Source organism: Astatotilapia calliptera, chromosome 14 (genome assembly GCF_900246225.1).
Source record: "Astatotilapia calliptera chromosome 14, fAstCal1.2, whole genome shotgun sequence".
Lineage (NCBI taxonomy): Eukaryota > Metazoa > Chordata > Actinopteri > Cichliformes > Cichlidae > Astatotilapia > Astatotilapia calliptera.
Window position 1 is genome coordinate 7,494,691 of NC_039315.1, and position 27,830 is coordinate 7,522,520.

Genomic DNA, 27,830 nt, shown 5'->3' on the forward strand with positions numbered 1-27,830 from the left:
AATACCAAGCATCACAATAAACCAGTCTAAATATGCAAGTGGTCCTTGACAATCTTTTTATGTTTGATTTTTAACAGAAACCAGAATTGTTGTTATTTGGAAAAGCCTATAGGCTGTGTCCTATAGTCCAAAAAATATCTGATTAGAAAACTCATTTTGAAAACTTCTTCCATGCTGACTGTGATTGTCCTCCAGCAGCTAACCCTTCCAATGACATTCCCAAAATACACAGTAATGATTTGCTCTTTCAGTCCCACAGTCTCTCCAGCACCCACTGGAGTACCTATTTTTCTAACTAAGGCAGCGAGTAGGTTGATTTTCATTGCCTGTTCTTAGCTTGTTTCTTTCCTTAAAAAAAAAGAAAAATACACCAACACTGCAACGATTTGCACATTGGTTATGATAAAGTACTGCACTGACTGTAGCAAACTTACACCATTACACTGAAATATGCACTGGAAAAAGAAGCAAAACAGAATAATTCGACTCTTGTACCACTTCAGAATTCACACATCTGGCTAAGGGCACGAAAAATAACTTGAGCAGAAACACTTTTCAAACTCATAACAGCAATGAATATTTTCAGGAATTTTTTTCTGGTAACTCCAAAGTCCCTGCTGAGGACATGGTGCACAGTGTCAAATGAAAAGCATGGACGCCAGCAAATTTCAAATTCTTTTTATTGTTGCCCATTTTCTGCTTGCTTGCTTATCAATTTTAGATCACAAACACTATGTACCTTTATTGTCAAGATTTTGCATCTGGAGACCACCCAAAAGAAACCAAACCACACCTGCATCAACTGTGGGTCAGTAAAATAAACACTAAAAGCTAATATTACTGTCATCACTATACAAGTTTTGTGCACCACAACTAAAATCCATAGTTTAGACTTTAAAGAATTAGCAATTAAAAGCAACACAATTGTCACATTGGCTGTACTGTAATCAACTTCAGGGTCCTACAATGTTGAGATAGCAGAACTGCGACGGCCCAACTGTTTGTAAAAATACATCCAAGTGCTACAAAAAAAACAATAGTCATTGTTATTTGCAATATCTCAATTCGTGCTCTGCCATTTGTTTTTTACTCTGTTTTTAATAGATGATATATAAAATGGTGAATGAATATATTGTGTTGTTCCTGTCTAAATGCATTCATGTTGCAAAATATAAAATGGCAACAATATAACCCCCCCTACAAGAATCCCAGCAGTGAGGATCAGTAATATGTTAATCCCATTGAACTCGAGACACTGTTTCATGGGTTTTAAACTTTAAGATGTTTATACTGAGCACAAACACTGCCTTTACAAAGCATGGAACTCAATTCAAGGTCATATTTAGCACACTCGTTTTCCATCAGAATGGCCTATAGTGAATGGATTTGATCCTTTGAATAGTGCTGACTCTATGTGACCCTAACTAAAGAAATAATTTTGCATAATCCTTCATCTTAAACCGTAGGCTAAAGCTTCCAAGATTCTATTTTTACAACTGTTAATTTTCTGTTAGTTGCTAGAGCTCAATCAATGTTGGTAGATGTTTGACATCTTAAGTCATCACTCTAATGAGTGTTGTTAATTAAGGTAATTAAGGAATATCTGCCAGCACCTATTTCTGTACAGTCTGCTATTAAACTTGAAATAAGGATGTAACAAGTAAAACAAAGCATATGTTTAGAAAACCACAAAAATGAAAAGGTTCTTTTATGTAATCAGTTTCAATGACGTGCTTTTTAAAAAAAAACAAAAAAAACAAAAACATTGCAAACTGATTGAAAACACTAGAGATTTGTTCCTGTATTAAGGATATAGCTGCTCTATCTCTGAAGAATGCTGCCAAAAGTGTGTAAAAGAAGTTACAGCTTGTTAAGTTTTGGCTTGACAAGAAAATAACTAACATCTACAAGGCCATACTTCACATATGCAGGACAGTTTACATGCACAATGCTTTTGACCTCTCTTGGCTTGAGCTAGAATATTGATCTTTTCTTCTTGATGACAACCAGGAGTCAGCTGTAATTGATCCAAATCAATTAAAGCGCAAAGTTTCCTGATAGCCATCAGGAAACTTCACGGTGTGAAAGCCAATAGTATCTGAGAATGCACTCGTTTACTGCTCTGCACACATACACAACTCTTAGCTGATGCCAAAGCACTAGCATTGATAAATTATCTATGAGGAGAGCTCCGGTCTGAGCACAAAGGAATAAATAACTGTAGCTTTTTTGTTGATTTTTTTTTTTTGACTCACCAAATCCGATCCAGGAAATTAGAGATTAGCGCAGCACCTACAAATGCATTTCGCCCTCCTAATGAGGATCCTATAATATTTAATTTTGAAAAATAAGATTAATATTTTTTTATTTGTTTTGGGTTTTTTTTAGAGATGGACAGAAAAAGAGCATGTCTGATATATACGCTCACATCTACACATAGTATGTGCCTTGACCGACCTGTCAGAGACTATAAGAGTGGATGAGAAAAACACAATTAGACATTTTCTTCAGTAAAGGTCACCTTCATAAATATATAGTGCACTAAACACTGTGCAAAATAGGAGCAGTTGTATAACTAAATGACAAACGATCTGACACCTGTAACTCTGACAAGCGTCTCACATGAAACAATAAATGATATTAATAAATTATGTGCTTTTACTACGTCGTGACCTCCTTGTATCCCTCCTTTACAAATACAGTTTATTTTTTAATGGTTACAGACTGCTTCACACACAGTAGCAGTGAAATTTCTCATGATCCGATGAGGCCATTATTTGAAAACAAATCTTTCGTTTTTTTATTAGAAATTAATTTCCTAAATTCTCTGGTTTAGTCTGCAGAAATACACCCTGAAATCTATGACATTATAAAAACAAACTGCAGTTTCTAGTTTCTAAAAGCACAAAACAAAACCTAGTGGTTCACTGCCAGAAAAGGCATACTCTGTTTATCATTGCCAAAAAAATAAACTGTTTTTGGTTCCATGATTCATCTCCGCCATATGTTAATCAGGACTGCATGCACAAACATTTTCACACTTACTAATATTATTACTCTTAGCGCTCAGATTACTGTGGGTTCCCAAGGGACCTCAAGCATCTCAAATATATGATTGGCTAGGATTGATATCTTTTTTAGAAAAAAAAAATAACAACATCTAACTAAGAAATATCTCTCCATTTCCAGCGAGATCATTTGAGTACAAGTAACAACTATGCACTGCACAAACACAGATGCACAATGCAGCAGAAGCATCGGAGACAAAGGCAGACCTCTACAGGCTGTCCATTATCGTTGTTTTTGGCTGGTTTCACACGTCTTCAGGCACAAAATATGTTTACAGGGTCAATCACCTGCCACCTACTCAGTCTGAGTAATTGGAAATGACAACTGTTACATATTGCATCTCCAGCAGAGAGGAAATTTAGTTAGTGCTTCTGTGCTTCAGTAAATACTTATTGCATCAGCAGGGTCCCTTTTCACTTTACATAAGCAGCTGCTCAAATGACCTCAAGATGTTGCTGCAATGAATTTACATTGCAACTTGATCTAATGGTAGCCAATAAAAAAGCTAAGAGGAAATCTTGAATGTGCGAAATGCAGCGAGAAGTGGCTAAGAGTGTCTCTACTTTCAGGAATACTGAAATATTTACAGTACAATAAATGCAGATACTGTCTGAATGTAGAAACATCATACAAGTACGGTGCAGAATTATGGTTTTATATTGCATTCGGAATCTTGTTTGCTTTTAAAATATATAGCCATGTAAGGAATAGCAGTCAGTAAAATCAATATCAACATTCTGCTGCCACTGTAATGAACACTTCAAAGGTTCATACAAGTAAATATTTGAAAGAGCCAGAGTGATTCATAAATAAAAAATAAAAATTAACTTAATGCAGCATTACAGAACCTTAAAATGCCAAATGATGACTGAGTAGTTCAGCATCTCTCTGTGCTGCAAGAGTCTAGCTAGTTCTACTTGTACAACAACAAAAGCTAATCTCAAAGGATGTTATGTGTCCTTCAGCCTGCTTCCCTTAAATAACATAAATAAATAACAGCACCACCCAAAGTGAACAGCAGCGCTACTTGCTTCAATTACTGCTGCAGTAGAAGTAATGAGAAACACTCTTCAAGTGTGGCCAATATACACTATAGGGTAAGAAAGAAAATTTTTAAAATAAAACTGAATAAATTTACCAGGTTATCTTTACGGGAATTGATACATAAACAAACACAGAGGCAAACCAGATTTGCATGCTTACTGCAAACAGAAATTACGATGTGTGATGTACAAAATTACAGAATTATTAAACGTAACGTCTAAAAATACTAGGGTGAATGTTATGCGTAGACATGTGTTTGATATGGACATTTATTCATTGCACAAACTCAAAGCTATCTTTGTGCTGCAGCTAATTTTATATAAGGCATCGTAAAATAAGGTCTCTAAAGTAGCACGTGTTTTATAAAAATATACACGATTAAGAGAGGGATCAGATCAGAAATCCAGCATTACAAAACTTGGAGTATCATCAGTATCTTGGAGTATCTCCACTGGACTGCTGCATGTGTCAGTAATATGTCAGTGGTGTGAGCTAGAAGACATCATTTCACTGGTTCTTAATATATCATTAAGTCCTGTCACATAATATCATGTGTCTCTGTGACATCCTGGAGGACTGGTTGTCTTGGGTACATGTCATGCAACTGCCATGTCATACAAGTGAACTTCTATTGCATACTGGGCTGTCCTTTCTCTGAAAATATCTCCTGTTTTTTTGCTTTGTTTTGCCCATTTTCATGTAACCACTTAAACAAGACCACCTACAAGAGAAACTTGAACACTAAATATCTTGAAATCGATTTGTCAGAGGGAATTTTTTTCTCACTGCAATAATGAAAAATGGAAGATCAATCGAGGACTGAAATGGAAGAATGCTTATTGGCATCTGCGGTGAGGAGAACTGAGCATTAAGTATACAATGGCATTTTCCTGCGTATGGTGATTTGACTTTAGTGTTTAGTCATTCAATAAAAGCAGTGTGACATCTCTGCCTGGCTCACGTTCCCTAACACTTACGCCGGATAAAAATAAACAAACTTTAAGATGAATTTACACTGATAGCCTCAAAACAGTTGTCTAAAAAGAAGACCTCCTTTTAACTCTCTGAGGCTTATAGATTAGAATCAGGCTTTTAAATAGATCTGTAACTGTTAGATCCACAATAGGATTCATATCTCATCTTATATAAATATTAGCACAAGGCCGATAACATCAGTATAACAAAATGAACCTCAATGGTTGCAGCAAGGTCACAGCAACCCTTTCAGCTGAATTGCTTGTGAAATTTTAAATAGCTCAGTGAAGGGTCAAGCTCCCCTGATCATACCAACAGGAAATGATACAAGTTATGTTCCATTATTTTATTTTAAAAACAAAGCTGCTTTTAGGTTTTGTTTTTTTGAACTGTTCCACAACTCATCGTCCACAGCTCTGCCACTTCTCTCAGATGCCAATGGGCATCCAAGCGTGGAGTAACAGTGTCAATCAATACACCACCCAAACTCACAATGTATGCAAGTGCAGAGCTTTATTTTAAAGCTGATTCACTGGAATTAAGACATTCCTGCTGTCATTTTCTTTGACCTGCTTGTCTGCTTTATTATTAAACATACAACACAGTTAGCATTCTTGCAAAAGACTGTGAAAAGTAATTTGTCATCTTTAAACACTGGTGTCAACCCACACTTGAACAAATATACAAAATAAAATGTACACATATACCCTTCATGTATTTATAAAATATGGCTTGCATTATGGTCCTTATCTACAGCTGTTCAATATTTATACCGAGCAGTTAGCCTACGGCACATATTTTGTGCAATGAATCCCAGAATGCAAATGCAAATGTTTTCAGCTATGCCTGAGCATTCCAACAGGCATTGCTGGTCAAACATAAATGAAAAGAAATCAACTAATTTATGCAAATTTTCACATTGTTAGCAGTCTAACGAATTTTAATGCAGGTTATCAATTCTAGAGCGAGGAATTCACAGGAAAATAAGAGGCTTTGGCTTACTAAGCTGCTGTCTGCTGCACAAGCTATCAGTCAAAGAGGATATTAACAGAGTACGGGGACCCTCTTTAATCAAATTTTGTCCAAGGAAGCACAACTAAGATCATCTGCTGTCTCTCTTTCATACCAGCCTTGAAACAGTTAATGAGTTTGTGCACATATAAAACAATTAATGTTTTACCTTCATCACAAAACTGATATCTCTTAATATAAGTCGATGAAACATTTAAATAAGAGGCGATACAACACAGCTGTGAACATGTCCCTGCTCCTTTTTTTTTTTGAATATGTCGCTAGCATCAGTTTTATGATATAAAAAGTAAACAACTTAGATGTTATTGATTATATGTCATTTTTAAATGGCGCACAAATCACAGGATCCTAACTTTTTGGAGGCAGGTAAATATTTTGTCTCAGCTGCAACATTAAAAAAAAGACAAACAAAAACAAAACTGACTTAACAGGCACAAGTGAGCTTTCCCTCCTAATTGTATTTAAGCTCAGATTTTGCTATGGATAAAGAACTTTATCTTTTTGTAGAAAGAGTTCCCTGAAGTGTAAACAAACAAACAATAATTCATTTTCCAAACAGAAAGTGCTGATTACCTATTTTAATTAGCTCAATTTTTTTGTCTGACTTCCCTGGTGGCCTTAGGAGCAAAGTCTTTCTTATTTACCCACTAAGGACCAAAAGCATGTAAAGAAGGAAAATGTGTGTTATAAAGTCTGTGGTGCACTGGTCCAGAATATTTAATGTAAATAAAGCTGCCAACCGCTTAATCCCAGGGGAAAATGAAAAGTGACTTAACTGCTGCGGGGGAGAGAAATGGGCCCTCAAGTTGTGACTATGCATGATTATCAAGTGTGATTGAGGTAATGCATTATTGACCTGAAACCGCCTGTATTATTTATGTGGATTAATTATCAGGTTTTTAATGGAAACCATCACTTCATGTTATTGTGATAAACAGGAAAAAAACACTTATTTAAACCCTGAGCTTAGAGATTTGTTTTGTGTAAATATTAACTCATTAGTGCATGAAGATAAGCATCACTGGGTATTAAAGCATAGGTCTGTATACAGTTTTACCAATGCCTATGATTACAGAGCTGCTGAGAACTGAATAAACTTTGCATAAGGTTAAAGCGACAAGCGAAAGAAGCTTTTTATAGTTTAAAATCTTATTAAAATGGCATCTGAGGTAAGGCATTGTTTGTATTTGCTGCTTGTTCTGTTACTCAAGGTGACCTGTACGCTTTAATCTGACCACTCTTGCAAATGAAAAAGTGAAAGCATATGATGGCTAACAACCACAGGCTCAAACAGCAAACTGGAACCGTAACTGCATCAAGTCATAACACATTCTCATATTGCGAAGGAACATCTACGACTTATTTCAAGCTACACTAACCATTCTCTAATCTCTTACAAGTTCAGCAGGTAAATTACATTTATATGAGAATATTTCTGTTGTTTCGTACCACTGACTCTGAAATGATTTCCACAACAAGAGCAGGCCTTACGACACATGCGGTGCAGTGACTGGATTAACTATTTAGCATAATGCAAGGCAGCAACACCCATGGGTAAAATCACTTCTAACAACTGTGTGACCAGACATATCTGGCGAATGGTGAAGCTGCTATGCCAGTGAGTAACATGTTCAACCTGAGATTTATCACTGCTTCTTTGTTTGCAGCTTACCCCTCTGAAGATGATAAGCAGTATCTGAAGAACACTTACCTTGCCCCCCAACGCTTACCTTAACCAACCGTGTGCAGCAGTGAAGAAGCAGCCACTTGAGTCTGGAACGCCCACTCTTGATCTGTAAAGACCTCTGCTTGAATGAAGTATCTAGTAGTATGATACATAACAGGTTAAGATTCATCATGCTGGTATATACTGCAAATCTCTAAGCGAATGCTGCACTTTATATTAAAAAACTTTAGGAAAACAGTGACAATATAAAAAACACACCCCTATTTGTAAGAATTATGAGTAAAACCATGAGTTATTACTTTGTGGTTGTATAACTCTGCCAAGCATTTAAGTTGCAGTTTATATTCATGTCTGTCCAGATGACAGACAGATTTAGTGGCAGATTTTATTAGTGTCCCAATTCACTATGAGACGCAAAATGAAATATGGTCACAATCTCCCCTTCTGCTCTTTAGTTATGGCTTTGAGTAATGGCCAAAAAAGGACTTTGGCAGAACATAAAGATGTTGCCATGAAGTTGACCTTTGAACCTTTGCATATAAAATTGCTACAACTTTTTTTTTGTCCTCTCAGACATTTGTATGCAACTATATTCTCAACGGCATCATATAAGGTGTGAAATCTGGAGTCAAAATGAACTGTTTTATAATCTTGGAGATTATATGTTTTGTTGGAATAAAGCCATATCAGCTTTACTTTAAAACAAAATAAGGCTCTTTGTGCACATTTATCACAGATCTTCTAATATCCAAGATCATAATCAATGCAACATCAGCCACAGCAATAAAAATCAAAAACTCAAGTGTCTCCATTATTGCAAAACACAATATCCTGATTTTCTCACACGTGTATTGCTGCAAACAAAAAGGAAATACTCGTCTGTCTCTCTTTTAACACTGCTCATTGTATATGGTCCCTTCCATTCTTCTCTGAGGACGATATTTCAGTTTTATGTTTTCGGTACTGAGCAGTGAAGTGGGAGGAATGTCTTTGTTTTGCGCTCTAAATAATGAGACTGAACATCTGATTGTGTTGATATTATAAAAACCCTCTGTATGCATTTCTCGTACTGCCAACTTAGGACTGATAAAGTCTCTTTCCTATACTTGTTAAGTGCAACTATGCAAATAATTGTATTTGTCCTTTAAAAGTGTAGCTTTCTCACAGCGTGTGACCTTTCAGTATATGTAAAGCCATTCATCTGTAGCTCTGTGTCCGACACAAGAGTCGAATGATAATGTATTTAACCTGCCAGGCAGAACCTTATATAATAAAACTGAACCACAATACAGGAAGAATCTAAGGGTTCCAGTTATTTTACATTAGATACATTTGTATCCAACCGTGATACTGCTTTTTACTATGTTTCCATTTTTCACAAATAAAGAAGATGCCAGAACATACGCAGCACACATGAAAGTATTTCCAGCTTGGCCCTGCTTCCACATGAAGATTTTAAAGATGCGCTGATGTGTATTGATTGATACACTGTTGTTGTTCACAAAGTCGTGTCCCCTGTGTCTTATGAAAACTGTTCTTAATAAGGACACAGAAGGTGCCATTATTGCTCAATCTGATGGATGAGGTGTTGGCTGGAATGTGAAACTGCCTTGGCCTCCGTTTTGGTTCAAGAAAGTGCTATTCCTCAAGGGGAGACATGCTGTGATTGAAGTATTTACGACAAGACAGAAATGTGATGGCATAGAGAATGTGGGTGACAGTGACGCATGACTGAACAGATTACTGTGTACAGACTGTAGAGCGGCCCTTTGAATTGTGATGCCTCACTTTATTGTGCCGAGGTTAAAAGGCTTACCTCTCAGGGAGCTGCATTACTCTACCCCCTGCTCGTTTTGATATAGCGGTCCACAGAACAAAGGCCATGTCAGCACTGCCAGACAAACCCCCAGCAGACAGTTTGGTAAACTCAAAAATGTACTCTGACAGGACAATGACCAAGACTGATAGAGAGATAGTTTCTTTAACATCTACAGGTCTCCTACTGCATGATAAAACACGTCTGCCTCAAAGCACTCATTATTTTCCACAACAACCAAAAGTCTGTTCGTTTAATACAGCCAGAGGAGAGAAGTGCTCTTGCACAACTTGCTTTAAAAGCAGGAGACGCTACTTAATGCAGTGCAGCACTTTTAGCAAATGCAGATGACTACTTGAATGTGCAGTTTCTCCCCCTCTGTAGTTAATATTAATCATGGTGAGTAGCTTTAGTGTTCTTCGTAAAAGCACAGAGGAAAAAAAAGAATGAAAAATTTTGCTGCCTAAATTCATCCAACTCAAAATTCTGCATTTCCCCTTCTTAATTCTTTGTGCACTTAAAAGGATTTAATACAGAATAATGTTTCACAGTCATCACGCAGAGCTGCAAAAAAAAAAAACCCTTTTACATTTGCATTAGCCAAGTGCAGGAAGTGATCAAGTGACACTGGCTACAGATCGTGGCTCTGTAAATGTTCATACAAATGAAGTGATATGATTCCATGATGTGCACTTCTGCTCCTTCACAGCTCCTCTAAAATACTGCTAACTAACTACATGTACACTTATCTTAGCCTGGGGTCGGTTTCTTGGAGCTAATGACATTATTTTTCACATAAATCCCATTGGTTATTTTCCCTGCATCTTTAGTTTTTAAACCAGGCTTTCAAATGTAAATTCAAATTTATTCAAATTTATTACCTTGATCTTTTGTTCAACAAGAGCAACCTTTTACAATATAGAATGTATGAATTAAATGCAAAAGTAAAAGCAAATTCTGTGTATTAATTAAGAATTAAATCATTGCTCACAGATGCTGAGAGGGAAAATAGTAAAAGCACAACTTTAAAGGTGTAAATCCTCTCATTTCAGGATCCATTGCTACATATATCCATTCTCTTCATCGCTTTCCATAGGGTCACAGAGGGGAGGTATCCTATCCCAGCAGACATCGGGTGAGAGTCATGGTACACCCTGGACGGATTTCTAGTCTATCACAGGGCTAACATGCAAAGACAGACACCTATTTACACTCACATCCACACTTGGACAATTTATGATCTCCTATCATTTGGCTGTAGGAGGAGCATAAGAGAGAAAGAAAATCCATGCAGCAGCAATCTCCACACAGAAAAGCACCGGCCAACCAGAGAGTTTTAACTCATAACCTGGGGAACTGAGCCCCCCTATCAATTTTTACATATAAAAATGATTTATCGTGCCTCCTTGCTGAGTTTGCTCACTCACTAACTATTAAATCAATCCAACAGATTCTCGGTGAAATTGGATCTGTTGGCTCGCAGAGTGAAATCACAAGGAAAAGAAGGTGATTCTCACTGTTTTGGTCCTTGCATTTGCTGTACATGGATTACTCAAAATGATTATTGCAATCCTTATTCACGCTAAATGGCATGAAACAATTACTATATTGGCTAAATACAATTTGGATAAATACAGGGATACACTCAGCTGTTTTCAAGGCACTTTTTTCCTTACTGAGTTTGACGACAGTAACTAATTAGGCTATATGAAGAAATGGAGTAACAGTTCAGTCTCATCAACACAATCACAGTATCAATGTAAGACAAGAGTAAATATTTCCTGACACTACCTTAATGTCACCATTAACATTGTATTAATACTGAAACAGAGACGAGAGCTGGTGCTAACTGACTAAATATATGTTACACCTGTCTCAGGATGGCTCTGATTTTGCTTCATCTCATGTGTCATAGAGATGTGAACTATAATGCCTTTTATAGTACTGTCCTCTCCTCAAGAATACGAGTGCACCTCTTGTGGATTTTACACAGCTGCAGACACATATCTGTCTGCTCCGTTTTAAGGAAAGCTGATACAGAATGATGTATATATCGGTGTCTGGATATAAATCCCGCTGTCAGTCTCAGCTGTTGTTATCAGTTTATGTCCTGTGAAAATGAAATGGTAACCAGAGATCCTTACTTCTTACACTGATTGTACACACTGTTACGCAGCTGTGAAGTCATCTTTTTCCTTTACTGCAGGGCCCATTTTAAATACACCGACAGTGATAAAAAAGGGCCTGCGGGAGTTGCAACCACTTTCAACATTCACCGAGGCCATGCAGACTGTAACTTGGCCATTGACATAAGCCTTCTACTGGGATGGTTTGTTTTTAAGTTTCACAACCATATCTGCCGTACACATGTATTAGCAGAAATGCATTACATCTATTTTATAAAATAGAACAAAATAAATCACCTGATATAAGTCAGACTCAGCAAGATACTGAATTAATAGACTCCATGGCAACTGATTTATCAAACAGACATCCATGTCTCGTTGACCCGCTTTCTCGCCATCCTTGTATAAAAATAAGTTTTCGTTCAAAAACAGTGGTGTGGTTATTTATCACTATTCTGTGTTATTCAGTGAATTTCAGGAGTTATTTTGTCATTTGTTTTGGCTATGCAGTTTTTTTCTTTTACTCAGTGTTCCTAAGCCTGTGCTTCATAGTGGTAGTGATTTTACACATTTCCCACACCTGTGAACTTTTTTTTTTTTAGCTTTGAGTGTTATGTGTAAGTTGGAGAGTAATAGTAAAAGTGATAGCGATAAGGATATGAGAGCAAGAGATCAAATTTTCTAGGAGAAAAAAAAGGTAAGAGTCATGTCCCTTTCTCAAACTGTATTAAGTTGTGTGTCTGTATTGATCTACTAAAGCTACTGTCAGCAGAGAGATTGATATCTCTTCTTCTTCTGCCACAAAAACTCCTTTCTGCATGATAACTGAACAGCACAGTAGTGAAACTCAAGGAAAAACGTTGCTCTTTTATTAGACTTGAAATTGGTCTTTCCCCGTTTCCTCCTATCAAGCTTCATGACAACTTGGTAACTCCTACCAGCTTCCAATAAAATCAGACAAAGTTCTTCTTTCAGTGTATTAAGCATTCTACTCTGCAGAATTACAGTGTTCATTCTGTCTAATCACTAATAAAGTATTTTTTATGTTGCAACAGCAAATTAACTCCAAAAACCTGTCCAGCACAAAACAGCTAACAACATGAGCGCTGATTACAAATCCTGAAACCCCAGCCCACAAAGACAAAACAAATAGCTAATTTAAATTAGAGATGGCACGATACCACTTTTTTATGTCCGATACCGATATCATAAATTTGGATATCTGCCGATACCGATATGAATCCGATATAGTGTTTTTTAATCAACAAAACTGTTTTTTAAAATATCTTGCTGCATTTTGCAAGTCTGCAAGTTCATACTCAAGTTTAAAACAACAACTACACTAAAGCTATTCTGTTATACCTGTATACAAAAAAAATATTTCATAGTTCAGCAATACTGATCAATCTAATAAACTTAGACCTACACCATCCTCCCTATTCTGGTATTTTAAAGAGTACTTAGCGTAAATATTAAGCAACCTAACTAATAGGGTTCCAACTCCCAGCAACAACAAAAAGAAATAAATAAAAAATAAGGAACCACCCCTCACGCTCCACCTCATGATGCTTAATCGACGTAATCAACCTTAATTTGATGCAGTGTGAAAAAAAATGCACAGAAATCAATTATTTTTCAAGAAATATTAAATAGATTCAACATCTTTCTTCAACAAAATTGCAGACTGCACAGATGGTACCTTCCCAAAGTAAAAAGTACTATAGCTTACTAGGGTATATATTAGACTTAATAGTCACTATATACAGTAATTGACTTCTATTCATTTTACATCAAATTAAAACTTTGGGTGTCAGATAATTATTTATTAAAAGCTCGACATTTTAAATGAGAATAAGAAAGAAAAGTATGTCTTTGTGCCCCCTTTTCCCTGTTCATGCCCTATCGGCCCCCCTGGCTAAACTTTGCTAGATCCGCCCCTGCACAGTTACCAGCGTCAGCTACATAAAAAAAGAGCCTGGTGTAGAAAGAAATATTAAATAAATTCTAACAACAGCTTATCAAGCTTAAACGTGCTGCTGTTGTTCAGCCGCTGGTTTCCTCTTTCTGGTGCAAAGTGGGCCAAAAACAAACAAGACAGACGGACAGAAAAGCCGATCAGCTGATCATTTAAGCAGTTTCATGATTGAAGTAGCAGCCGGAGAGCGAGAGGCAGTCGCTTGTTAAGCTTAACGTGGGAATGCTTTACAAACATTCAGAGATGGACTTACACACTTGCTTTACTTCTCTCGGGGATAACTTTGTCGGAGATGAAATGCCAGGTTGCTAGCGAAGCTCTGCATGCTATCCAGACCACCGACAGGTCCGGCATGCCACAGCTGCTCTATCACGTGATGCATACTGCTCCGACTGCTAACGTTCTGAGGTGAGTTACGGCGTGTTGCAAGTTTTGTGAGGTGCTTTCGTGATATTTAATGGATCGGATTACATTTTTTATTTTTCTCCGATATCCGATCCAGTAATTTAGGTCAGTATCGGACCGATACCGATACGTAATATCGGATCGGTCCATCTCTAATTTAAATATGGCCACCGGCCTCCTCAAAGCCAGCTCCTCATGCAGCGCTGCACTGCTTTTATTTCTTCAGTGTGGTTAAATTGCACCCTGATAGTCCCCTTTTGGCCACTTGCAAGAGTGTAAGTGGTTGAGAAGTAAATGTATCAGTGTGAAACTTGATACAAATCAACTTCAGTTTCAAACGGATTTAAAATTCATGTCAAGGTTTTATGTTCCTCAGGAACATAAAATTCCTGGGGATGTGAAGAAATAACAAAAGTATCTGAGTTGAAAAAGGAAACAAGGAGACAGGATGTAAAGAATAGGTTCTTGTTTTAATAATGACACTAAACGCGACAGACAAGCTGCTTTCCCCCAGACAGATATGGTGCACTTTGACAATGGGACTCTCTTACCTTATCCCTGGCCCAGTTGCTGAGTAGAGTCAGCAGCAGTCGTTGGTACCTAAGATAGGAGAACAAGCAAAAGACAAAACATCCACAAAGGTAGAAATCACAGTGGGCCCTACGGAGACTGTTATGCAAGGTCTATCACGTGTGATGAGAGCTGGGTCACTGACCATAACCAGAAGAACAAACAGGAGTTTCCAGAGGATGAGTCCACAGTATCAGAGCTTATAGATGTTATTTTTATTTTTCCCCACAGTTCCAACACTTTTAGACTGTTATTGCCAAGTTCTTCCACAACAAACTGAGAGGAAAAACAACCTGAATTGTGGCCTGTGCCATATTTTGCCTGCTCAGAGCAATTTGAAAAGGTATTTTTGGCAACAGCAGCACAGTTGTCACTCTGCTGGCCTGGTTTGCCTCACAATTTGCCACACAACTTTTTGGTGTTCTCCAGAATGAATTTCAAGTTGCACTGTTGACAAAGCAGAGTGAGATCCAGAGTACATGACAAGTGCTCAAGTTCAAGGTGAGATCAGGGTTTCCAGGAAGTGAAGTAAACCAAGTAGTGAGGCATTGATACAAGTTTCCCTCAGCAGACACTGAGCCAAAACCTTAACAACAACAAAATCTGACTGAAAAATAGGTCACAAGACAGACTGGCAATCTTTCCAGGCTGTACCCTGCCTCTCGCCCTATGGTACCTTGAATAGGCTCCAGTCCCCCCATGACACTGATGAGGATAATCGGCAGAGACTGGATGGAAGGATGGAATTTACCAACACTGTTTCCAAGTAGAAGTAAGTAAGTACTGGTTTAACCCTGTAAGGCCAAGTGTACTATATTTGATACATCCGTTTTTGTGATGCATGAGTTTTTCTACATCAATTATTTTGTGTTTCAGGCTTTACAGGGTTAATAAAGACTACCGTGTGTTGTGAAGAGTCATCATAACATGAAGTCACCAAACATAGATCCACTGTGTTTTGGTTCTCTTAAGCAAAAAGCTGCTTCCTTTCTTGTTTTAATCAAGTAAGATGACTCTTCACAATGCAACGCAGTGATCAAAACAATTTAACAGAAGCAGCAATCTTGTACTACTGATGACCATAGTTATGGGTCCAACGAATGATCTTGTCAACTCTGGGGAGAAAACTCAAGATAACACAATCTGTCATGTTACCTTGCGATTTGTCACTGTTCTCTTTTTTTTCCACCCTATTTCTCACATTGTGACAAGCTGACAATGATATTTTTGGCCCCAAGACATATCTCCAGGTAATTGGTTCCTCACCTCTCACCTAATGTGAGGTGTGAGCAGTTACGCCATCACATGCTCAAAAGTTTAAGATGAGCTGCTGCTGGTCAAGATCACCTAATGTCACTAGATTTAAAGCAGGGGTTCCAGGGGCTTATTATTTGTCAACAGGACAACAATGACTTTCACAGCCCTGTAACGCATTTAACATTGTTATTTCATTAATTGTTTGTTAGTCTCCTTTCTCTATACCACTAACAAATACCAATTCTAAAACTCACGCTGTTCCCGTTTCCCCTGGTATGTTTTACATTGAAATCAATAACAAGTAGCTAAGATTGGTTTTGACTCAGAGGCAACTCAAATATAACATATTTTCTCCTTTCTTTTTCAAGGGATTACTCTTGCAAGAGCAGAGGCAGACAGGCATACACAGGAATGCATTACCACTCAAGATGAGCCTTCAGAATATATATCCAGTGAGGGTTACCTAGTCATGTTCTGTTGGAAGAATTTGTTTCGAAAATTCCAGGTAGGAACCAGGATCTGATCAGATCGAATGAGTGTGAATGGCTGTTCTACTCTGATTCTGACTTGCACTACAGGGACTGAATTATGCATTAGCTCTCAACAGGATGCTGTGATATACAACACTGTCTGCCAAAGTCATATCTGGTGGGCCTACCCACCTGATTCAGCCTTCATTTGTTCAAAAGTATTTGCAGAGATACGTGTATTTGCAATATAACCTCTATCTAAAAACAGGGAAGTGCAGATTAGTTATGCTACATTTTAAGAAATCCATCCATTCATCCTTTATGCCGCTTATCGGGGTTAGGGTTGTGAGGGCAACAGTCTAAGCAGAGACTCCCAGATCTCACTCTCCTGGGCTCCTCCAGGTCATCCATAAAACTGTATTATTGGAAAATTGTGCATAAAGTATCAAAAGTAAAAATATGTTATTCTGCAGAAATCATTAATGTGTTCATTGGATTAATATTGCTGCTGTATATGTTTAAGGTTCAGCTCATTTTAAATACCTTAATCATATGTTTGTGGCTATCCTGTGAGGACCACATATTTCAAAATTTTAAAAAAAAAAATTGATGAATTAGCTGAGTTAAAATATCTACAATAGGGGTTAAAATATGATTGGAAAATGAAGGTGGAAAGTTGGCAAAATAGCTGGTTAAACTCACAGATGCCAATCTGAAAGGACTGCTGAGCCTGCATCTGGTCAACTAGCCTGCTTCATTAGACCAGACATAGTCAGAGCTGCCATCCGCTCTCCATCATCAGACTTTTCCTTGCTGTACTAAAGGAATTTTAAACAGATTTTTAAAACTCCATCTTCTCCAAATCGCACATGGCCAAGGTGGTTAGCAAGAACAAATTCATCTGTCACAATGATAAATTACTGAAGCCAGTCCAGTTGCTAATGCTAGCTGCGTTTCCATACAAAGCCTAGCTCATAACTGATCTAATAGCAGTGAAAGCAGAGCCTGCAGAAGCTTACCTTGTGCTGGTCTCTAATCAATTCACCATGAAAGACCAGACCCAGCCAACACACGTTTATCCACAATGTGCATGCGCAAACCACCAAGGAAAGAAAAAAAATCTGCTGACCTCTCAGCTTGTCCACCTCAAGTTATTGTTAATTGAGAGGGACACAAGGTAAAATAGATTTAGATTTGTGTAATCAGTAGCAAGCAGTGTTTGCTACTGCCTAGAGGACATCCAGGAGGCATTATAATCAGATGCATGAACCACTTCAGCTGGCTCTTTTTAATGCAGAGGAGTAACAGCTTTACTCCTGAATGATGAAGCTCACCAATCAAGCCCAGCCATGATATAGCCTATTTTCTACTGTATGTATTCATTCATTCAGATTCCTTGTGGTCACTACCCAGAGCTCATAGCCAAAGGTAAGGGTAGGAAAGTAGATTGACAGCTTGCTTTCAGAATCAACTCTCTCTTTATCACAGCATACCAGTACAGCATCCACATCAGTGCAGACGCTGCACAAATTACTTTGTCAGTCTCCCATTCCACTCTTACGTCACCTGTAAACAAGACCCTGAGATATTTGCAGTGTATTGCGGCTTAAGGCAGCAGTTGGAACTCCAGAAGTCCAAGTCTGAATGTTCGTCTGAAATGCTGCTTTAACTCAGATTTCTGACTCAAAAACTTGGAGCTGTCCCACCAACTACAAGTTAACAATCCAAGATATTGGCAGTTAACAAAAACAGTAGTAAAATGTAATCTGTGATGCCACTGTTGTGTATTTCTGACTTGCTAAATAAGCTATGCGCAGACAACTGAATTAAAAACCAAGTATTGTGTCGTATTGCTAGTGATGCATGATTTGGTCTACCTTGGTAAGAAGCAAAACACATCCAGTAAATCAAACAGGTTCGATTTACTGCTCTTGATATGGTTGTACAGGGACTAAATGGCCTGTAGCAATGGGCTAGCCACTGACTCCATACTCCTGAACAGCTTCCCCAACAGTATGCCCAGAGTGATATGGTCAAATGTCTTCTTAAAGTCCTCAAAACACATGTTGACCATATACTCTCACACAACCTCGAGAAGATAAAGAACTGGCCCAATTTTCCTTGGTGAGGACACAAATCAAATTGCTCCTCATGGATCTGAAGTGGATCTGAACTTGTCACAGTCTGGCAGAGGCAGACTATAGAGAGTGGAGAGGGTGGACCCAAGTGCGTACACGCAAAATAAAAAGACTTAATATTAACTGAAAACAAGCCGTTTATTGAAGGCTGATTTTAGCAAAGAAAAACTAAAGCAAAGACAAAACTAAATCATAACCTAAACTGGGTGCGCTAAACATACCAAAACCCAGGAACATGGACTCAAGGTAGGATAGCAGACGGTTGGACAAGGCATGAATGAACACAGACTAAAAGCACACAGGAGGTGATCAGGGGAAGTGGAAACACATGGGGAAAAACAGCTGACACAAATGAACATAATGACATGCAGTAGAAGAGTAAAACTAAACACAATGAACACAGGAACACATGACCTCTTCAAAATAAAACAGGAAACACAATGAGACAGACATGACAACATTAACTTGACAACAAATGACATGCAGACATGAAACACATAGGACAGGGGAGACTTAATACAGGGGTAGAAAACACAGAGGGAAACTAACAAACAAAGAACTATAATGACAACCTAGGCATGATAGAACGAACTTAGAAAACCTAAAGGACTTAAACATAACAAACTAAAACCAAAATGCTGATCGTGACAGAACTCTCTTCTCCAGCATCCTGGCATACACCTTCCTGAGCAAACTGAGGAGTGTGAGCCCTCTAAAATCGCAAAACACTGTGCAGACCACGCAGTGCCACGTGTCAACAAATCCAGCCCTAGATTTTCAAGAACTATAAGAATAAGAATTACATTCACCCCACGGACCTGGCCATCTGAGAGCTTTTTGACTACTTCAGTGACCTCAGCAACAGTGATGGCTGAGTGTTCTTTCCACTGCCAAATTATATCCTTATTTCAGATGAGCCACACTCCATCTCCACTATAAACAGTGTGAAAGGGAAGTTGCTCCCCTTTCCTAAATTACCTCATGGTTTGTCATAATTTCCTCAAGGCTGACTGAAAGCCTTGCTTAATGGCCTCACCAATCTCCTTCTGCACCCAGGTTTCTACTGCTAGGGCCACACTTCAGTTGGCTTGTCGTTATCTGTTAGCTGTCTCCAGAGTCTCACGCCAACTAAGCTAAACAGGATTCCTTTTGTATGAAAGCATCTCAGGTTTAAACCATATGGTTGGGTTGGGGGAGTGTGTGTGTGTGTGTGGGGGGGGGCTTACCACCATGACAGGCATCAACCACGTTGTGGTTGTACATACAGCAGCTTTGGCAAATGAGCCTTGGCTTTCTCAAGCTCCTTTTAAGAAATGGTAATTGTAAAATTGATTTTTCATGTATTACATGGCAGAACTAGAAATTCAATGCATTGCTCTTTCCAATTTGCATTACAGCAGTGCTGCAGAAATGACTGCAATCTGCATCTCATCACTTCCTCTGTAATCCCTTTACAACTGTCTTATATTGGCATCCACTGACCCACTCAGGTCTGCTCTCCTTTCCTCAGACAGTACAGTCTTCACACCCACAGGCAGCATTTCAGCTTGTCTGGCAGTCCTACAGTCAGTCATAAAGTATATACCAGCTACAGAGAATTATAAAAAGCCTCTGGATCCATTCTTAATACCATTATATTCAAGTTAATAACATTCAACACCTTTCATCTGATTACAGTGAAATGTTTAGCTGGTTAAAAAATAGATGCTGGCATTTATTTGGATGTTATTTTGACATGTAACAAAATACATGTACTGTACTCTGAGAAGGACCCACCCCAAAACCCACAGGCCATAAATGATCTGCTTCTACATCTTAGTGCTAGATGCCACAGTACAACACCTGAGGTCCATGCACCAAACGGTCAGAGCTATTTTTGCAGAGTAAGGAGGACACATGATATTAGACAGGGTTTTAACATTGTGGCTGAATATTATATAACTGCTGTTCAATTTATCATACAAAACAGCTGGTTCAGCTGCTGATATCATACCGTAGAATTAAAAGTGTGTTTTTTTTCAGCCATCAAAAGTAACATTAAAAATGTGATTGTCGTTAAAATTCCATTATTATTTCATGTGACTAACTAAAAAAGACCACAGTCTGAATATCCAATAACAATACAGTATGTAAATATTTGCCACAGTATGGTTGACACAGAAACAGTTGGCAGCAAAATGATTATACTCAGTAAATTTAGGAATTTTAACTAGCTGTTGTCCAGCTGTGATAACAGATAGTAGAAAAAAACTTTGGCTGAAGGCATTTTGTCTTCCCCTGCATCCTGCCAGTTTTGTTCCACTGCCCATTTGTCAACAGTGATGTCCAATCGCTCAGTGCCAGGCGGGCAAATCAGCACCTTGTCACTTTCAAAATGGCAATTTGAGTCTCCAGTTTGTGCCTTAAAGCCACTCACTGCCTCAAAACAAGCACTAAATTTAAAACAAGCCAATCCTAAAGTGCAGACTCGCATGCGATCTACAAAACTGACCACATTAGGGCTTTGAGGTGGCTTTGAGATTGAGGACATTTCTTTTCATTTATCAGAAGCAGTGATGCTAAAGTTGAATCAGAAGCCTGAAAAACCTCTGTGGGAACTTATTACAGAGCCTTACAAAATGTCAGCTTCATCTCATAGCAAAATAATCTAGAGCTAGAGGATCTGTCATGGTCAATCAGCCATGTAATAAAAAGAACCTAAGATGAATACAGAGCTCCAGTAGAGTTAATGCACAAAGTGAAGATTTACAATATTCCACATGATGCAAACCCCATCAGAAAGCAGATTGTCTGGTGTTAATTAAGGGCGATGCTGTCCTAGCATTACTGTATCAGTCATTTCACAGAGTCATTTTTATCGCTGTTGCAATTCATGGCTTGTGACTGTTATCATAACTTGTAAATATTCATTGATGTAAGCACGTTCAGTAAAGTTAAAATTAATATCAGCCCAGCAGTTGCACTAAAAAGAAAATCAGTTATCCTGAAGACAGCATGCAAAATTGCCCCATGGAACAGGTTTTGATCATCTGACAGGTAGCTCGTTAAAAAGTCTCTGGATGTGCTTTATGTTGGAAGCGTTACAACATGTGTAGCTAAAAAAAAGTCCTGTTGTTGGAAAAATATCAAGAACCATGCACAACCATTCGATATTACATTGCTAAGCTCACTGTCTTTTTATATCAGTCTCAAGTGTATGAAAAGAGAGGATCCATCTAACAGTCTTTTCAGTAGTCTTCCTTTGATTGCTTCTGTCTGAACTTCAGACCTATAGCTTTTCCCCCATCCACCCACCCACCTGTATTCATTTTTGAAGCAGCTGGTGTTCATAATGCTCATAGTGATACAGTGAAAATAAAGGTAGCATCATTTTTTACCACCTAATACAGCCCTGTGCTTGCTTTCATGAGTGGTCTCATTTCAGTGAACAGAGCTCCCACACCAAATCGAGTGTGACTTTGTCTTGAATGCTTTCTATTGTTTTTCATGATTTCCCCTTAACTTTGAGATAGCCTTCAATCGCCTCACAGCGCTTAACTCTGTTATTTGCAGCTTAAAGCAGCCTAAAAATCTTCCAACAGGTCTCCCAATATCAAAGCTAAAATATTAACACGGACCAAACTTAAAAAGTTCAATCCAAATTTAACAATGAAATCTATCGCCTATAGGCAAGAATAACCTTAAGCAAAACAAATCATCCTTTAATCTTAAAATGCTATTCATGAAAGTCTGGAAAACAAAATTCACATCCAATTCCTTTGTAGCAATGTGACAAATGTACACAATCACAGCACGGTCTTCTTTGTCTTAGGAAATAATGTTAATCACTGCTTAAAATCTTAAATGTGTCCCACACCTTGTCATTATAGATTTTAACATACCTTTGTAATACGTAATTAACACAGGTGAATCAAACAAATCCTGCCTCCCCTTTAGCTTGCTTTGATAAGTATTCTGTGGAGATGGCTGTGTCATCTGGAGTGAAAGCTGTCTTGGGGTAAAGGTGATCTTTGAATATTTCACCTGCTGAAATTAGATTTATGTAAATGTATAATGGGTGCCAAACACTCAGCCGAGCTGTTTATTCATCAAGTGAATTGGCTGAAAATGGATGACGACATGTGCTCTGGCAGTCAGCATGGACCCTTGAAGAGACCAGATGATTGATATTTTCAATCCCACTATATTTGATTAACTTCTGTTCCCCCACTTTAGAGAAAGACATTTGAAATCTCCTCAAATTAATGAAAAAGGAAAGAATACAATTGATTATTTCTGTTTTGTACTAAAATGACCACCAACATTTCATAAGGCTGTGCAATCCATTGCTGACATTAAAGAGCATCGCAAATCTGAGTAGCAGAGGAGAAGTCAATCTCTCCATTTCATCAGCCTGTCAGACTTGTGTCTGCTAGATTGAAAGGATGGAAAAATAAGAGTCCCTCTTCTTCAGAGTTTTCAATTATGTATTATGAAAATGCACAGCCATAATAAAACATCTCTGTCAACACACAGAAATAAAAGACAAATTAAAAAGATTATACCATACTGCCATTGTCCATACTTTTACAGATAAAAGACGTCAAACACCGCAAACAAAGCCCATTTGAAAACTTTATCAAGAAAATATATTTTGGTTGTGTTTCTATTCATATCAGAGAGATTTTGAGAACATTAATTAATCACTGGTAGCATTTTGTTCCAGTGAAGGAAGAAGTGTAACATATTAATTGGAAAAGCCAAAGGTGCCTCTATCTTGTGACAGGTCTCTCCAGGATATCATTTGTGTCACAAGACACTCTTTGATTTTAAAATTGGTTCTTGTTGCTACATAAACTCTGATGACTCTCGACTTCTGCTGCAAAACATTCAGATGGTGTCAGACATGAATGCATGGCTCCATCCTGCCTTCTATCAGGGCTTCTGGCAGTTATTAGTGGTGTAATGGTGTGGGTGATATTTTCTTTGTACACTTTGGACCCTGTAGTACCAACTGAACATCACACAGCCTACCTGAGTATTGCTGCTGACTGTGTTCATCCTTTCATGACCACACTTTACTTATCTCCTGAAGACTGCTTATAGAAGGATAATTCACCATACCAGTGGTTTCTTTAACATGACAATAAGTCAGACACTTTTGGGAATGCTTAAAGCACCTTGTTGAATCAATAACACAAAGAATTATTGTGATTGTGATTATTCTGTTACATACAGCTAAAATGTCCTTGTTCAAGTTATGACTACAGTGACATTGTAGGGCATGCAGAGGCATTTGAATGCCAGAAACTCACCCAAGAAAAAACATTATTCATTCGAGTCTCATGTCCCCTGACTGCTTAACCTTGGATCCTAGACTTGAAATCAGCCTGACCTACATAAAGCAAAATATAACAACACATAGACATCAGGATAAAGAGCAGTTGCTTTGTTGTACTTAACTAAAATGCATGTATATGCTGCTACATGATAAAATACAGACCACATTGAAATAATTTGTTGTGTTATTTCAAGAGGTTGGCGAAAAATTCTGTTGAAGAATTACTGTTAAGCTATCCAGTGTTTGAGCATCTCAGATTTTATCCTTCCTCGTGTGGAGTCCCACATAGCTAACTAATACCACACATCTGCTTTCTTCAAAGGTAAATCCACAATGATCTTTCAAAGATGTCTTTTAAAAACACTCACAGCTGTTTTGAAGGCACTGACAGGATCCTCTAACCATCTAAAAATACATTTGAAAAATCCATTCTTTTTAATCTTTTCCCCAAGCAGCAGCAGCATTTTCTTAATCTATCGAAGGAAGGCATGATTTCTATGACCTCACATTACAATTTTTAACTTTTATTATCATCCAGGCTGCATTTTGATCTACTGCTAATCGTTGACATCATTACAGAACAAACCCATATTTGTGTTTCTCTCATCAAAATGAGGAGGAATGTCAAGCTCATTTTATTTTCAATGGAAAAATAAAAACACTTACCTGTGGATGTGATGGAAGGAGTCTACACAAAAACAATGCTGATATTAATGATTCATCTTTGCATATGTAAAATATAAAAAGCCTATTAGCTTTGACATGCTCTTAGATCTAAGCCGCCCAATTGTTTTTCTTCAAGTTTTCGTTAATTAACAAGCTCTTAAGGAAAACAAACTAAAGAGCCACAGCCAGAAATTTGCATATCTGCAAAGTTGAAAGCATCTCGACAACATAAACAATGTGAAGTATGGCTGAAAGGGTTCAGCTTCCTGTCACTCGAAGGCAGTTCAGTTCAGTGATGTGTTTTTAATGATAATTCAGTAATAGCCTACAGTCTATTAAGGTTACGATCTCCACTCTCATTGCAATGCACTTCAAGCTGTTTTCTACATGACAGTCTGAAGTAATGTGCTGATGAATTTCCATTCTATTAAGATGGCTAAATATGGGAGTCGGTATCATTGTCACAGCGCATCGAAGTTTAGAACCCCACACGGGATACAACAGGAGGCAAAAATAAATAAAATGAGGGTAATTTTGAATTCTAAATAATAACAATAATAATCCATCCATTTATTTTATTGTCCAATTCAGGGTTGCTGGAGCCTATCCCAGCTGTCATAGGGCAAACTAGGCCATACAGTGGACAGTTCGCCAGTCAGCGCTAACCACCACCCAGTCAAAATTCAAAACACAGGCTCACCACGGTGGCACGGTGGTTAGCACTGTTGCCGCACAGCAAGAAGGTCCTGAGTTCAATTCCAACATCAGGCCGGGGTCTTTCTGTGTGGAGTTTGCATGTTCTCCCCGTGTTTGCGTGGGTTCCCTCCGGGTACTCCGGCTTCCTCCCACCGTCCAAAGTGGGGATAGGTTAATTGGATAACCCAAATTGTCACTAGGTGTGAATGTGCGAATGAAAGTGAGTACGAATGGTTGTCTGTCCCTGTATGTTGGCCCTGCGACAGACTGGCGACCTGTCCAGGGTGTACCCCGCCTCTCGCCCTATGACAGCTGGGATAGGCTCCAGCGCCCCCCGCGACCCTGAAAAAGGATAAGCGGAAGCGAATGGATGGATGGATGGAGGCTCACCAACATACATTCGGGGGTGGCTGTAGCTCAGGAGGTAGAGCAGGTCATCTACTGATCCGAAGGTTGGTGGTTCAATCCGTGGCTCCTCCAGTCTGCATGCCAAGTATCCTTGGGCAAGATACTAACCCCAAATTGCTCTCCGATGCGTTCATCGGAATATGAATGGTAGTTAGGAAGCACTAAGAAATGCTGTATACAGTGCTTTAAGGACTCCGGGAGAGTAGAAAAGTGCTATATAAGAATAAGTCCATTTACCCCTTGGCCAATCAAATTGATGGCACTATTGCCTCCAAAACTTTTTATATAGGGATGGCCTTATTGGGGCCACTAAGAATAGTGGGGGGGTCACACCAGAAACAGAAGAAGAGGTGTTGGGGCGTAGCAGATGGGAGGGGGTGACAATGGGAAATCATGAAGGATATACAAAATGACACAATACGAATGAAAAAAAGTTGTATATGCAGGAAAATGGCCAGTAGTCCTTCCTCGCCCCTCACCTTGGTGGCACCCATGATTGGTGGACCTTAAAAAAAGACATCAGAAATCATACTTTAAGCCAAATGATTCTTGTCTCCTCTCAGTAAATGATTAAATCTTTATAATGGTACCTCAGGTCAGTACCTAATCGTAGCAGAGAACATCCTACCAAAGTAACACTGGTGTTTGTAAGGTGGTGCTTTGCCCCAGCAAATGTGATTCAGAAAAGGATTCATAGACCCTTTGTGGCATGGTTAAAGTCTCAAAACGAGAACTTTCTGGCCCTAATGAGGCCAGTCTCACTGTGTATGACTATGACCATCCTTGATCTCTGAACACATCACACTTCTGTGTGATCGTGCACATCAGAGTGGAGAGATACTCTAAAAGGAGCCAAAGCACTGGAGCCAAGTCTCCTGCTTGATATGCTTGTTATGGCTGTGCTGTAGAGGTAATCCTTATCAATCACACTGCAAGGGATGGTAGCTCGATGTTTTCATTGCATAATTTTGAATGTCATAACATCAATATTTAATTTCAAAAATGTTTTCTGTTTTGAAACTGACAAGTCCAGTGTTACCATCATTGTATCTAATGATTCAGTTCAATGTGGCATTTAATATGTGATGCAGATGCAACACACTGATGAGGATAATGCAGTGATATTTTCTGTGAGCAAGCTATAGCATGTTGTTATAGCATTCATGTATTCAGTGCCAGGTGTTCTTTTTTTTTTTTTCAGCAGGGACCTTGAATGAGAACAGCACCGGTGTCCCTTGGATCCAGCCTCATTAAAACATCACTTCGTTAAATTGGAGAGCCACCAGACAGGCCCAGAGTACTGGTGAAGGTCTGTGTGGCCTGCCATGTACAGGTTGCCTGCCTCAGTACATAGCTTGTTGAAGTGCGCTACAGCTTTTAGAAATTCAGATCAAAACCTTGTTCACATGCCTTTGTTATTGTGCAGATCTAAACCCATAGTTCTCATATAATGGAAATTATTATCACAAGGACCTGCAACCGTTCATATATTTTTAAAAATATCATGAAAAACTATGTTGTCGGGGTTTTTTCCAGGAAAAAATATGACGATGTGAGTTCTGATGAGAAAATAAAAAAATGTTTGTTTTTGCTTTTTTTTTATTGAGGAAAATTGTACATGTTGAAATTTAAATAGAAAAAAGACTGAACTGACCATCAACACAAGCAGCATATTATAATGAAGGAATTCAAATAGCTATGCTGAACTTGCACAGATGGAATGACAGGGCAGAAAATAGACTTGTCAAGGTGAATGACAAATCATATTCCTGTGTATAATTCACAGCAAACAAGCACCTGAAGCTTCACAGGAAATTAATATTTTAGTCTTCCAGATCGGCAAAATGTGTGCTTTATCATTACACGGCATTAAAATTCCACATATTCTTTCACTGCAAAATTGCACGATTCCGATCTATTGCGTAAAACCAAATAGGCTGTTTACTTTTTTTAAGAGGAAGCTTCGCCGTATTGGTAGTTAACAGCTTTTTGGTAAATGCACAGATTTAGAGTGACAGCACAATCTGGGCTCTCTGACTGGTGCATCAACGTGCTGTCAGTCAGCCTGTCAGCAGTGCAACAGTGCCATCTATGGTGTTCTATCAAATGAGACTGGTCATCCATGACATAGTAATGACTTGACTGGACTGCACTCAGTTTCCCAATCATTACCATG

The 27,830-nt window shown here is 38.4% G+C and overlaps 1 protein-coding gene and 1 long non-coding RNA gene across 2 annotated transcripts in view; one reads left to right on the top strand and one right to left on the bottom strand.

Annotated features, from left to right (window-relative positions):
* The window catches only part of tenm4 (teneurin transmembrane protein 4), a 198,362-nt gene extending 180,704 nt beyond the window's left edge, over positions 1-17,658 (bottom strand). The window contains exons 1-3 of the mRNA XM_026192532.1: positions 17,446-17,658; positions 14,681-14,729; positions 7,851-7,942 (exon numbers count right to left, since the gene is read on the bottom strand). The gene's annotated coding sequence lies outside the window, so the exon portion shown is untranslated. The remainder of the gene's footprint in view (positions 1-7,850; positions 7,943-14,680; positions 14,730-17,445) is intronic.
* LOC113036299 (uncharacterized) lies at positions 15,270-27,128 on the top strand. The gene is made up of 3 exons (XR_003274440.1): positions 15,270-15,471; positions 16,325-16,461; positions 26,856-27,128. It is a non-coding gene; the product is annotated as an uncharacterized LOC113036299 (long non-coding RNA).
* The last annotated feature ends 702 nt before the right edge of the window (positions 27,129-27,830 follow it).